Raw genomic sequence first — 14,164 nt, forward strand, 5'->3', positions numbered from 1 at the left:
GTGCCCGGCCCGGCTCCGTCTGGCTCCGAAGGGCAGTGGCAAGGTCTCCCCACAGGAAAGGAGCCCAGGCCAACCGCAGGTGCCATCCGAAATCAGCCTTCTTTAGCCCTGGAGGAAACATCTCGTTTCTCCCAAGCTCCGTGTCCTCATCTGGCAGCAAGTCCCGGGCATGGGAGGAGAGGGGACCCCGTCATCCAGTTAAGAAAGCCACCAATGCAAAGCAACGCTGAGCTGGTTCATGGACCAGACAGGCCGGGAGACAGAGCCACAAACCGACATGCCCTCTGCCAAGTTAGAAGTTCAAACTCAATTAGTTTGGGGCTGCCTGGAATCTTCAATTGTGCAAACGTCTGAGCTTCAGCTCGATGGGAGTTCGGAGACATGGGCCTCAGGACAACAGGATGCTGCAACGGGGCAGCGCTGGACCACCCAGAAAATTGCGTGGGATCTTCAAGACCCCGCAGAGCGTCCAGACTCCCTCCGGCCACTCCCTGCTCCCACCCACCACACCACACACCCCTCGCTCGTCCAGCCTCCGGATCTCCGCTCGTGCTGCTCTCCCCACCTGAAGGATCTTTTCTTTCCGGCCAACTCCTGCTCCAGCCAACTGGAGGCCTCCTCCAAAGCCAATTCATCCTTGGCACCAGTTCAAATCCGCACTTCCTTCTCAAGGCGCCGTTTCCTGACTTCCCCTATCAAAGCCATCCCCAGCGAAGCTCTTTCCCCCCCGAGGTACTTTGCACACTGAGTGTAGCGGGCAGACATTAATCTGAGTGTATTTAGCAATACGCTCTCGGGGCTCCCGGGCGGTCCGGCCGGTTAAGCGCCCGACTCTTGATTTCGGCTCAGGTCAGGATCTCAGGGTTCGTGAGACCGAGCCCCATGTCGATCTCTGCCCTGACAGCACAGAGCCTGCTTGGGATACTCTCGCCCTCTCTCTGCCCTCCCCCCTACTCTCTCTCTCTCTCTCTCTCAAAACAAAGTTTCAACAAAACAAAAGAAAAATGCACTCTCAGTCAAATGGCCGGGGTTCACCCACTTTACTGAGTGGACGATGGACGGAAACGTCATGGGTGATTGTGACCCGGGAGCAGCTGGCACCGTGCGCCCTGCCATTAAAGCCTAAATCTGGCCACACGGACACCACTCTGCATACACGCCTGTCTTCCCGCTTGACAGGGAGCCCCCTGAGGGCAGGGCCTGTCTCTCCCTGTATCCCATGCTCCTGGCACACAGTAGGCGCTCAGTAAATGCTGGTGGGGTGCGTGGAGGCTGTATCCTGGCTCTCTGGCTCCCTTCATGGGAGTCCCTCTCCCTTTCTAAAGCTTATTTCCCAGCCGACAAGTGAAAGCGTGGACTAACTCACTCAGGCCACGGTCTGAACGTTCGTTTCCCCTCCACCCCCACCCAGCCCACCCACCCCAATACATACGTCATGTCCTAACCCCCAGCTTGATAGTATTAGGAGGTGGGATCTCTGGGAGATGATGCGGGGGATTAGTGCTCTTATGAAAGAGACCCCAGAGAGCTCCCTTGCCCCTTCCATGGTGTAAAGACACAGCAAGGACGGCAGTGTGCAGCCCAGAAGAGGGCCCCCACTAGAACGTGACCGTGCTGGCACCCTGATCCGGGACTTCCAGACTCCAGAACCGCCAACGGTGAGTTTCTCTGTTTAGGAGGCACCCAGTCTCTGGCATTCTGCGATTGCAGCCCCAACAAACTAAGACCTCAGGAATGACAAATGACCATCTCAGATGACCATTGTCATCCGTCGAATTTTAAGGTCAAATCCGGTTGACAGACTGTCATCAGGGATGGGCTCTACCATCACCCCCCCCCCACACACACACACACACACACACATCAAGAGGTGGCCTCTGCTGCTTTTCCCTTTGAGTCTGGGCTGGGCCGATGACACGCCGCGATCAACGGAATGTGGCAGAAGCGATGCTGTGCCAACCCCAGGCCTACGTCCTCAGAGGCCCAGCAGCCTTGGCTTTCACTGTCCCAGAGCCCTGAGGCCCCAAGTAGAGAAGTCCAGACAGGCTGCGACAGGGGGGAGAGACAGCCCGAGTCCCAGCAGGATGTGGGGCCATCTTAAGCGGCCCCGCCCGGGTCAAGCTCCCAATTGCACGTAGCCCATGAGTGACCCAACTTTGTTCCACGTGACTTCCACGTGGGCCATCGCTGCAGAACTCTGCCGAGCTACAGAACTGTGAACAAATACGTCATTTCAAGCCACCGCATTTTGGAGAGGTTTGGACCACAGAGTTAAATAACTGAAACATTTGGGTTCGGCTAGAGGGAAAGGCATGATTGGGTTCGTGTCTGCCATGGCTCGTGAGTGAGGACCGTGGAACTCCGTCCCTGGACTAGACAAGGTCGAGATCAATGTCAATTCAATCCAGTGTCAATTCAAGATTTTTCCTGGGCCTACTAATGTCCATCAACTGATGAATGATGAAGAAGATGTGGTTTACACACACAACGGAACACTACGTGGCAATGAGGAAGAATGAAATCCTACCATCTGCAACAACGTGGATGGAACCGGAGGGTGTTATGCTGAGTGAAATAAGCCGGTCAGAGAAAGACAAATCATGTTTCCACTCATATGTGGGACTTGAGAAACTTAACAGAAGACCATGGGGGAGGGGAGGAGAAAAAGTAGTTTCAAATAGAGAGGGAGGCAAACCCATAAGAGACTCTTCAATACAGAGAACAAACTGAGGGTTGAATGGGGGTGGGGGGGCAGGGCAGGGGAGAGGGGAAAATGGGTGATGGGCATTGAGGAGGTCACTTGTTGGGATGAGCACTGGGTGTTGTATGTAAATAATGAATCACGGGAATCTACCCCCAAAACCAAGAGCATACCGTATACACTGTAGGTGAGCTAACATGACAATAAATCATTTAAAAAAAAAAAAAAAGATTTTTCTTGGGCCTGTTGGACATGAACATTCCAGATTGAGAGGGGATCAATCTATCAGACCTGAACCCCACTAGGACTAAACAAATCAGATGATCCCTCTTAAGATGTTTAAACAGGCGACCCAGAGAGGGTCGGGCAGTCCTCAGCAGAGCCAGAAGCAGAAAGAGAAGCTCAGGAAGAAAGAGTATTGTTGGAAACTGAGACACACGGGGAGAACAGCAGAACAGGAAGTTGCAAGGTCTTGCAGCTGAGGGGACGAGAGAGCCCCTCCCTTGAGCCACCTCAGATCCTGAGAACCTTCTAGTTGAACACAAGCCTGGCTGGGCATCTGGAGCAGGACCCCGCAGGTTGGCACCCACACATTCCCAACCATGAGCCGCCTTTCTTCAAGGGTACACACAGCCCACGAGCAAGGCTCGGCCCTTCTCCCCAGCATGGGGCAGAAACAGAAGAGTTCTCATGTCTAGAAATCACTAGGGTCTGACATAGAGGCTCAACCACCAGGAGGATCGCTGGTTCATGGGGAGCCCTTTACCAGGTTCCAGCCACCATGTTCCACGCTTAACTTGGGCACCTTCATTTCTTCCTAACGACCACCCTATCGAGGGCATACTGCCGTCTCGTTTCATAGATGAGAAACTCACTTTGCTCAGAGCAACAGGGCTTGTAGGTAGTGGGGCAGGAATTTGAATCCAGTCTGAATGACGCCAAAGCCTGGGGCCTTCGTCGGGCCTGATGATCACCCACACGCTTGGGTACAGCCTCATGGGCTGTTCACGCCCACATCTGCTCTGACTGGCCAGCGCCCTGCTGGGTCAGCTGTAACTCTAACAGTGGCCATCTGAACTCTGAATTTCCAAATCTAGGAAACAAAGAGACACAGATCAGTGTTCGAGATATCCCTCACCGTGACGGGCAGAATAATGCTACCCCCGCCACACCAAAGATGCCCATGTCCGATCTCCCAGAACCTGAGAGTATGCTACCTGACACGGAGAAAGGGGCTTTGCCCATGGGACTGAGTCAAGGGTCATGAGATGGGGGAGATTCATCCAGGGTCCTCGCACAGGTCCTTCAAACTGAAAGAGGGAGACAGGAAAATCGGAGCGATACGATGTGAGAAGGACTCGACCCGCTGCTGCTGGCTTTGGAGAAGGAGAAAGGGACCATGAACCCACCAGTGTGAACAGCCTCTGGGCTCTGGAAAAAGACAAGGGGCTGCATTCTCCCCTGGAGCCTCCGAATGGAGCACAGGTCCGCCAACACCTCGCTTTTTAGCACAGCGAAACCTGTTGTTGACCTTCCGAACCGGAAGGGAACACATGTGTTACTAGGCCACCAGGTTCGTGGAGGTTGTTACAGCAGCAACGAGAAACTCATACGCTGGTTATTTGAGCTCTTCCTCTCAGACTCAAGAATTCACAGATGCTGATGACCCTTCAAGCAAATTCGGATAACCAGGGACGGGTGCGTTCTGAATGGCCCCCTGCCCTTGAACACCACCCCTGATCATCTTCTGAGCACTGCAGACACACTCTCCACCCTCTGAGACAGGCGGACACGGAGACTCGACAGGGATGGACTTAGCTGAGCTCGCCCAGGTGGCTGGTGCCAGACCGAGCTCTCTTGTCTCCTGGCCCCCGACTCTCAGAAGGAAAACGTAGGAGTCACGGGGTCTTGCACCAACAGCCCTACCCAGCCGCCTCCTTACACAAGAGCTTCCCCCAGGGCTGGGATCAGAGGACCCGAGTTGTGAACCTCAAGAAAGCAGAACCGATTCCCACAGGCTGCCTACGTTGCAGCTGACCCCCCTGCTGAGTCAGCTGCTGGTACTTCCAAGTTTACAGAGCGTCCGTGGTGGATGGAACGAGGCCTGAGCTCCCCCCCCCCCACCCCCCACCCGAGCCCGGGACTTCTCCACGGGGCGAGGCACGAAGCCAGGAGACGGGCCCAAATGATCTTTTCCAGCCCGGGGACCCAAGATCGCACGGCGCCAGACTCCCACGTCAACCCAGACACGCGAGGGCGAACTCCAATGCCCACCTTCCGGGGGATAAAAGTAGAAATGTCTTCCCTGAGCTGACCGTGCGCTGTACTGTGCCTTGTGTAGATGAACCCATTTTATCCCCTGCCAAGGCCGTGAAGGAGGCACGAAGAGGGTACCCACTTTATGGATGGGGATGCTGAGGTGACAGGAGGCTAGGGGACAGAGATGTTATCTGAACTCTAGAGCCACGGGCTGTGGAGTCTGTGACCATGTTATTCCATCAACTGATGCCAACCAGATATTCTGTCTTCCTGTGACAGCACCGTGTAGAATTACCACCCAGCAGGGCAAGAAATCCTACTTCCTCTATCACGTTGTGCCCATCACTACAAGACGGTGCCAGACACACAGCAGGTGCTAATAAAAGTTTGTTGGGGGAATAAATAAAAGAGCGTGTTACTAGCTTGCCTCCCCTCCCCCAAGGGCCTCAAGCACAGAGTCTGGGTCTAATTCCATTCTATGGCTGCCACCTCTCCCTAGGCTGATTCACGCGGGAGATTGTCCCCAAGCACCCACTATGTGCCTGGCCCAATCAAGGCCTCAGTGTCACCCGCACAGCCTCAGTCTGTGTCCTCGCACGCTATCCCCTCCCCTTTTCTCTGGTCGGTCGGTGGCTGTGACATTCAGTGACGCCGGGCTTTCCAGGCCAGGACACCCACCCGGCTGCCTCATGACCAGCAAGCTTGGACCATTCTAGGGATACGGACAATGACTCCTGTACTCCCACCTCCGGATGCCCAGACCCGGGGGAACACAGCCCGAAGAACGCCCCTGCCCGAACGACACGCACGCACGCACGCACGCACACGCACGCATACGTGCTCGCACGCGCACGCATCCGGCGTGCGACGCGACCCTAGGACGGGACTGGGATTTCCTCCGTTCAAATCCCAGCCGACGCGTGTGACCTTGGGCGAGACCCTCTACCTCTCTGATCTTCTCGTTCTTCGTCTATAAGACGGGGACGAGTATCGTGAAGCCTTTCCAGGTAGGGCTGGGAGGGGGATGCAGGAAGACACTGGATCTGAAAGCCTTTGGCTCAGTGAAGGGTGCTGTGCTCAGGACAGCTGTCCTTGTTTGCTTTCTCCAGGAGGGAGGGAGAATCGCTGTCGCCTGAGTCCCAGGGAAACCCCCCTTTACTGGGTTGGAATGTGGGGGTTTACTCAGTATATCTGGTGGGGATTATCTTGAGGGCAGGAAAGTATTTGTGGAGCAACATCACCGTGTTGACGCCATGGGAGTGAGAATTTAGACTTAAAATCAGAGCGTGGAAGAGACCCCAGAGGTCACCATATTTGGGGCAGAGACAACTAGCTGTCCGCAAAAATCCACCCCCCCCCCCCCCCCCCGGAACACCGTACAGCTGACATCGGGAAAGAGTCGCCTTGCCAAGAACTCTATTTTCCAGCCTCCTTTGCAACTAGATCGGCCACATGACTCGTCCTCTCGTGTGGCAGCAGGCACTGAAGAAGTAAACGTGCTACGTCCATGCTTTCTTCCATCAGTGGTGATGTCCAAGGGGACCGTAGGGACGTGCACGGAAGAGGGCCGTCCCCGTGCAGAAGCACCCGCCTCATAGTAAACGTCTGTTCTGTTTGAGCCATTACACGTGCTTGCGTCTATGTATTCCAGCAGCTACTACCCCGACGGGTGCAACGCTCAACCTCCTTGATCACAAATGAGACGGTTATGGCCAGAGGGTGAGAGTACCTTGTCTAAGCCCATGCGGCCAATCCCACAATGTTCAAGAACGTTGGTCTCTTAGTTTGGAGGAGATTTGCCGGCTTCAACCCGCCCCACCAAGCTCTAAGAGTGAGTTTCGGCGAGTCCCCCACTTCTGTTTCGGCTAGCCTAACACGTCTGTTATCTGTTTTCAGATTGCAGTCCTCCGTGTATTTTCATTGGAGGGAGAGAGTTCGGTGGCTTAAAATAATTCCAAAGCCCACACGCTGGGTGATTGCTAGCACACTCTGACTTTCCGCGGCACTACAAAATAAAGTTTCACTTCTTCTGCGCCATGCCTCCCGGCCTCAACAGCTGACGCAGGACATGAAAACGCACAGAAGTACACAGATATTTGCTTAGAAAGGGAAAAACATGAACCTCAGTGTCTGCGATAAACAACCCAGAAACCTGGACAAAAGGCAAAAAAAGAAACGATGTTCACACACTCTAGCTCGGGGGCCCTCAAGTTTTGGGAGGCGTCAGAATCATCTGGGGGGGGGTGGAGGCTGGTGCAAGGAAGAACCCCCCCCCCCCATCTCACCCTCAGAGATTCCGACTCGAAAAACTGGAGCTTCAGGAAATCCCCATGATTATTCTGCAGGAATCATATTATTCATGATTCTTCTGATGCCAGCATTCCCACGACGGTACTTTGAGAAGCCCCGAGTCTGCTTTGCAGCCCTGAAGCTGGCAGTAATTCCTGGCGGTAAGAACCACGCTCGCGCAGCGTAGCCCAAAGAGGGCGAAATAGGCTTTTAGTATTTTTGTACTCGGACGGGAACCTGAGCATTGCTAATCCTCTGGTAAAGACATCAATAACCATTTCTGTTCGGCTCAGATGGGTGGCAAAGGTCTAGACGGCACGGTGGCCTAGAAGTGATAACAGAACCATAGCTGATGTTTACAGAGCACCTTGGGACGCAACAAGCCGTCTGCTAAGTGCTCCACGTGTGTGATCTCGTTTCATCTTTATAATATTCCCATTTCACAGACGAGGAAACGAGGCGCATACAGGGAACTCGTTCCACGTCGCTTAGCCGGCAGGGGGCAGGCCAGGCTCGAACTCACCCAAAAGAACCAGCTCCACAGCCACGACGTGCTGGTGCCTCTCATGGAGGTCTCCTGTCGGAACCCCTCTCTAGGCCTCAGTTTCCTTATCTGTAAAATGGGCATGTTCATAATATCTTTGTCACACAGCCACGGTGAGGATTCAAGAAAATCACGGGAGTGGGGCGCCTGGGTGGCTCAGTCAGTTGAGCATCCGACTCTTGATTTCGGCTCAGGTCGTAATCTCACGGTTTCGTGGGTTTGAGCCCCGTGTCGGGCTCTGTGCTGACAGTGAGGAGACTGCTTGGGATTCTCAATCTCTCTCTCTCTCTCTCTGCCCCTCCCCCACTCACACTCTATCTCTGTCTCTCAAAATAAATAAACATTAAAAAATACAAAAAAAAAAAAAAAAGAAAGAAAGAAAAAGAAAAGAAGAAGAAAGAAAATCATGGCAGTAAAGTGGTTTGCAAACCGAGAGGAGTTAAGTAAACACCGAAGGGATGAGCCTTTGACTCTCCCAATCCCATTTTACAGATGGTAAAACCGAGGCCTGGTCACTTTATTTATTCAATGAACATTTACCGAGCATCTACCGTGCACTAGGGCTGGTGCAGAGGACTGAGGATACGGAGAGAAAAGTACCCCGAGTCTGGCCTCAAGGAGCCCCCAGGTTAGCAGGGGAGACAGAGGAAGCTGGGCCCTGAGAGAGGAATCTCTCTGAAGGGGTCAAGCCAGAGAGAGGAGTGACTTTGCCAAAGTCGAGTTCACCTAGTCCGCGGAGTTGTGGCAGAGAAGGTTCCCGGGTACCAAGAGAGAGCTCTACCCACAGGCTTCTTATGCTTGGCACCCCACCACCTAAGCACCCCTGGTGACAGTTAAGCCTTCTTTTATGGAGAAAGTGCCAGGTGGCCCTCCTCCCACCCCCAGAGGGCTGGATTAGCCAATCACATTCACCTCAGCAAATGAGGCATCTGGACGAGCCTCTCCTTTGAGTGAGTGTGGAGGGAGTGGGAGAGAGCAAGAACCGCAGGTAAGATCCGGCTTCAAAAGGAGGTAGGGGCCGCCGAGTAGGAAGTTGGCGGCCAGACCTCTTGATGGAAAAAGGAAGACAGACCCGACGCCCGGCTGGCCACTTCCTCGCTGGCCTATCTGAACCACAGGCCGGTCTGAGTGATCAGACTTACATCAAACAGCAGTTCCGTGATTATAGCGTGTGGTTTGTCATTGCGCCCGAAGCTAGCCTTTAGAGCGAACTCACGTGAACGGTAGCACACCGGGGCACCTGGGTGGCTCGGTCGGGTTAAGGGTCCCACTCTCGATCTCGGCCCAGGTCACGATCTCACAAGGTTCGTGAGTTCGATCCCCCACGTCAGGCTCTGTGCTGACAGTGCAGAACCTGCGTGGGATTCTCTCTCTCCCTCTCTGTCTCTCTCTTTCTCTGCCTCTCTTCCACTCATGCCCTCTCTCTCTCTCAAAAGAAATAAGTGAAGCTTAGAAAATAAATAAGTAAATGGTAGCACCACCCGTGCGCTAGTCTGGAAGCAGAGGAGGGCGTGGGGCACGTTCCACAGCACGGCCAGAGGGTCCGTATCCTTCGTATGCGAAGAACTCTCAGATACCAACAAAAGGGAAGCATGCCAGCAGGAAACAAGTGGGACCACACAATCATAAAAAGTGAACAGTAAGACTGTCAGGAATAATCGGCCTTAATAGAGCGAAGTAAGGGGGAAGGCGGCCAGATAGAATTCTCACCAGAAGCCTCACAAACCTCAAAACCCGGCAGACCGTGGGCTCAGCGATTTAGCCTTTGAGAAAAGTATCCACAGGACCCACACACAAAGGTGTCGCGCAAGAGTGGCCCTCACAGCCCTGTTTGTGAGGACAGAAAAAAAGGAGGAAAGAAGAAAGAAGCAACCACCGCGAGGAATGGTCACATAAAGCCCAAGACGCGTTTTCCGCACCGTCCTCGGGAGGCGCACTGAAGGACTGTGGTTCGAAGCTGACAGTCCGGGGTCAAGGACGAGGTAGGTTACCCCACGAGACGCCGGGTGTATACTTACCTGCGTCTGCTACATCGTAGGCACTCGACAAACAACAGAGGTAAATTAGTGAGCGAGCGAGGGTGTGAGTGATAGAGCCACCGAGAAGGCCACCCCTGGGTGAGGCCCTCCTCCTGAGTCTATACCAAGAGTCCAGCCCGGGCGCGGGGGAGGAGAGCCGTGCAGACGCTCATTTGGTTCCCATCTCGGGTCCCCCCAGCCCCAGCGCCGGCTTACCGTCTCTGCAGCCCTGAGCCAGTGGCTTGCCCTCTCTGAGCCTCGGTGTCCTCACCTGGAAAACGAAGACAACCTGTCAAATGGAAGCTCCCGCCGCGGCGTGGCCTTGCCGTGAGCGTTAGCAGAGTCAGGAAGGAGAGACGCTGACCCCGCTATGTTTCACAACGAGCGCGCGTGAAAATCTGAAAATCATCACAGGACTGTTTGCATTTTGACAAAAGTGAAATTTCACGCCGAGCCACGGGCCTCCTCTCTCTCCTAGGAGCCCCCTTTCCTGAGCCCTCCAGAGGATGTCAAAGCCAAGCGTGATACCTTGTGGCTGGTTTCCGGCCAGGTCCTCCCAAGGGTCCCCCCTGGACTTCGGGGCACTGAACGCTGGGCAGGGGACCCGTGTTGCCGGACTTCTTTTTCTCAATCACCTCGTTCTCTGGCTGTGGCTGTCAGCCCAGAAAGCCGTCCGTCCGTTCGTTCGTTCAAGATCTCCTGGAACCCTCCCCCCGCCCAGGTCACAGCCTCCTCTGGAACCCCCTCATCCCTCAGGAGGCCCTCCGGGAGACCTCATTCAGTCCCGAGCTCCTGGCGCGCGCTCTCTCGCTGGGGCTGCTGTCCTGAATGGGACAGAGCTCTGCCAGAGAAACAGCTGGAGGGAGGAGAGAGGGAGAGGGAGGGGCAGGAAACTGGGCTGGCCGAGGGCGGGGGCGGCCAGCTGCGGGGAGCGGGGACCGCCAGGGGAGGCTGCCCCTGCCTGCCAGCGGGGGACCGGGCTTGTGGGTGGTGGCTGGTGGCGAGGCCTGCTGGGGACGACCCGCTGCCGGGAGTGGTGCCCACCATCCCGAGCACAAACCAGGAGCATATGGAAGCCCCAGGCAGCCCGGCTGCTCCCTACAAAGGGCCTCGGAGCTGAGCCGCCTGCCGGATGCCCTACCGGGCTGGGCCACCGCCTCCCTCCGCCCACCGGGATGCCCTTCCTGGCCTGAGCTGAGGCTTGATGACCTTCAGCTCCCTTTTTCCTTTCTTTCCTTTTTTTTTTTTTTTTTGGGGGGGGGGAAATGAAAACAGCAATGAGGTTTTTTTTTTTTAAGTATCAAACGAACACAGGTTAAAATGTTTTCTGTTCACTTTTAGCAAACGTTACAGGGCCAGCAAAAATCTTCCACGTGGTTGGCATAGGCATCGATGGGCCGTTTCTGGAGAGCCGTCTGCCCGAGATGCAGCAGAACTTTTGTCACTAAGTTCCGAGCCTGCGTTGTTTGAATGTACATCCTGCTCGGAGCGCCTGGGTGATCTCAGGTCATGATCTCACGGCCCCACGTTGGGCTCTCTGCTGTCAGCGTCGACCCCGCTTCAGATCCTCCGTCCCCCTCCCTCTGCCGCTCCCCTGCTCACGCTCTCTCTCAAAAATGAATAAACACTAATGAATAAATACATAAGCGTAAATCCTGCTTTCATCCCTAAACCCTGCTCCCCAGAGATAAATATCACTACCATTTTGGTATGAACCCACACATATACATTCTATATATAAATGTCAAATGGCTCGGTCACATTCCGTGTACCATAGCATAACCTGCTTTTTCATTCCCTGATAGGTGTGTGAGTGTGTGTGTGTGTGTGTGTGTGTGTGCGTGGACATCTTACCCTGTTTCAATAGCTGTTCATTGTTTCGATCAATTGATGCACTGGCTCCTTTCATCAATACTTTCTTGGTGGTTGGTCAGGTCATTTCCAACTTGTTGACTATAATAAATACACCAATCACACTTGTCCAGTTGTCTTCTTAAGTCGAATTCCTGCGAACACACTTATTATTCAGAGGGTCTCCTGGTCCCTTTTCAGGTCTCGGCTTGGAGACCAGCTTCCCAGAAGCCTTCCCTGCCCCTGGGGGGCCCCTGGGCTCCCTTTCTATCCACAGTGGCGCCTGTTGCCCTTTCCTGTTAGGGGGTCTCTCTCCCTTACACTGGAAACTCATTTGGGGAAGGAACTACATTTTTGTCCCCTGCTCTGTCCGCAGAGCTAAGTGCCTGACTCCTTGTCTGCATCATTAGCAGAATAAACAAGATTAGCAGACAACCAGGCAGCGGGTTAGTCTCTGGCTACTTAATTCTCGGGACAACCCTGCCAAGTAGGTACTGTTCCTGCCCTCCTTCTACCAATGAGGAAACTGGGACACAGAAAGGTTAAGTCACTTGCCCTAGGCCACACAGCTGATAGGTGGGAGAGCTGGGAATCCAACCAGACTGGCTCCACAGCCCGGACTCTTGGCCCCCAGACTAAAGAGCTAACAGAAGTGGCCACTTTGTGCATGGCCCTGTGTCAGGTGCTTTCTCTGGAGCAAGGCACGCAAACTTCCAGCAACGCGTGTGACATCTCATGTTACAGGTGAGAATGCTGGGGCCCCGGGGAGGAGTTATTTCGCGAAGAGCACCCAGATGGGGCCGACGGAGGCCTGCTCGAACCCAGATCTGTGTGATCCCATAGCTAAGGCTACCAAAAATAACTTGTGTAGAAAGGAAAAGAGAAGGGGAGGAGAAAGGGGAGGGAAAAAGGGGAGAGAGAGAAGGAGAGAGGGAGGGAGGGGCAGAGGCTTGGGCAGGTGTGGGAACACGTCTTTCACCATCTGACCATCCGTAGAACCTCTCCTTCCTCTCCCTACGTTCCTCAACTGTTAGTTCAGTGAGATTGACACTTGGAAACGACCGTCTCTTTCATTCCCTAGATACAAACTGGAAGCACAGAGAGGTTAAGTCACTGTCCAAAGTCACACAGCATCCTAGAGTCAGAAGTCAGACCCAGCCTGACTCCAAACCTCTCTCCTCCCCGCTCTGCCAGTCTTGCCCAGAGGACTTAGAGCGTCTCATCCACGCCTTTACTGTACAGATGGGACCATTGGGCCCAGAGAAGGCAAGGGATGCCTCCAAGGTCACCCAGCAGTTACCAGCAGAGCAGCAGCCCCAGAGCATCCTGGTCCAAAGGTGAGGATATTCCCACAACGCAGTACAGATGCTGTGTGTCCCGTACATCACCACCTAAAGGTCTGTCATTAACAGAGACCGGTGCTTCTCAAAGTACGGGTTCTGGACCAGCCGCTGCTGCCTTGCTGCAGAGCTTGTTAGAAACGCAAGCTCGCAAGCCAGGCCCATCCACAGCCCTGGGGAAGCAGAACCTCGGCAGGCTGGGCCCCGTGAGCTGTGTGTTCGAAAGGCGCCAGGGGATACTGATCCTGCTCAAGTTTGAAAACCACCCATACGGACATTTCCAGTAGGAATAAATCCTGGATCCCGGAACGAGTTACCTTGTCAGTCTCCGGAATGGTGGTTAAGAGCAGGGGCCCTGAAATCAGACAGAGCAGATTGGACTGAATCCCTCTCTCCTACCCTGAGCTGTGTGACTGAGGCATGTCCTCTCTCCTCTCAGAGCCATAGTTTCCTCATCTGCTGGGGACTGAGGGGGACTGGGAGGGGGGAGGAGAGGAGGGGGAGGGGAGGAGGAAGTAGAGGAGGGAGAGGAGGAGGCAGTGGAGAAGGGAGAGGGGACAGGGGAAGGAGACAGGGAGAGGAGAGAGAGATGGAGGGGGAGGGGCAGAGAAGGAGAAGGAGGGGGAGGAGGGAGAGGAGACAGGGAGGCAACCTCTGAGGAAGATCTGGAACACTCAGGATATCCAGGATATCCCGGAGGGGGAGCGGAGCCCGGTGAACCCAGCCTCTGGATGGATTTATGGAAATTGCCTCTTCCTCCTTCACTGGATGTTGGACGCCCTTAATGCACGTCCCCTGGACGCCTCTCACCTCCCAAGCCAACCCCAGGCTGTGATGAGGTTTGGGTTTTATCGGCTGGGAGATCCGACAGAGCGAGGACTCCGGGTTTCAGGCCAGCGGAGCCCCCCACCCCAAGCCCAAGGTAGAGGTCAGAGCACACAGCCCCACGCGGACCCCCAGTGAGAAGTCAGAGGAGTCTGGCTGACCCCGGCCAATCAGAAGCCACAGGTCTCTGGCCACCATTCTGAACGTGGCTGAGGAGTTTGGCCATTTCTTCCTTGGAGTAAAAAGCGTTGCGGGTTGGGGGGGGGAGGAGTTGTTTGTTGTTGTTGCTTTTAAATAGGATTCTGAAATCTAAGGCCTAACATCAGGATCCTGGGAC

The 14,164-nt window shown here is 54.6% G+C and overlaps 1 protein-coding gene across 3 annotated transcripts in view; it reads right to left on the reverse strand.

Moving 5' to 3' along the window:
• The window catches only part of CMKLR1 (chemerin chemokine-like receptor 1), a 49,963-nt gene extending 37,229 nt beyond the window's left edge, over positions 1-12,734 (reverse strand). Inside the window, exons 1-3 of one of the 3 annotated variants that reach the window (XM_060612473.3) lie at positions 12,642-12,734; positions 11,666-11,817; positions 10,028-10,082 (exon numbers count right to left, since the gene is read on the reverse strand). The gene's annotated coding sequence lies outside the window, so the exon portion shown is untranslated. Of the gene's footprint in view, positions 1-9,811; positions 9,833-10,027; positions 10,083-10,339; positions 10,984-11,665; positions 11,818-12,641 lie in introns of those variants that run through there. The other 2 variants (XM_060612472.2, XM_060612478.2) reach the window with 2 other exon arrangements.
• Between the last annotated feature and the right edge of the window lie 1,430 nt (positions 12,735-14,164).

This window comes from Panthera onca, chromosome D3 (genome assembly GCF_046562875.1).
Source record: "Panthera onca isolate mPanOnc1 chromosome D3, mPanOnc1 haplotype 2, whole genome shotgun sequence".
Lineage (NCBI taxonomy): Eukaryota > Metazoa > Chordata > Mammalia > Carnivora > Felidae > Panthera > Panthera onca.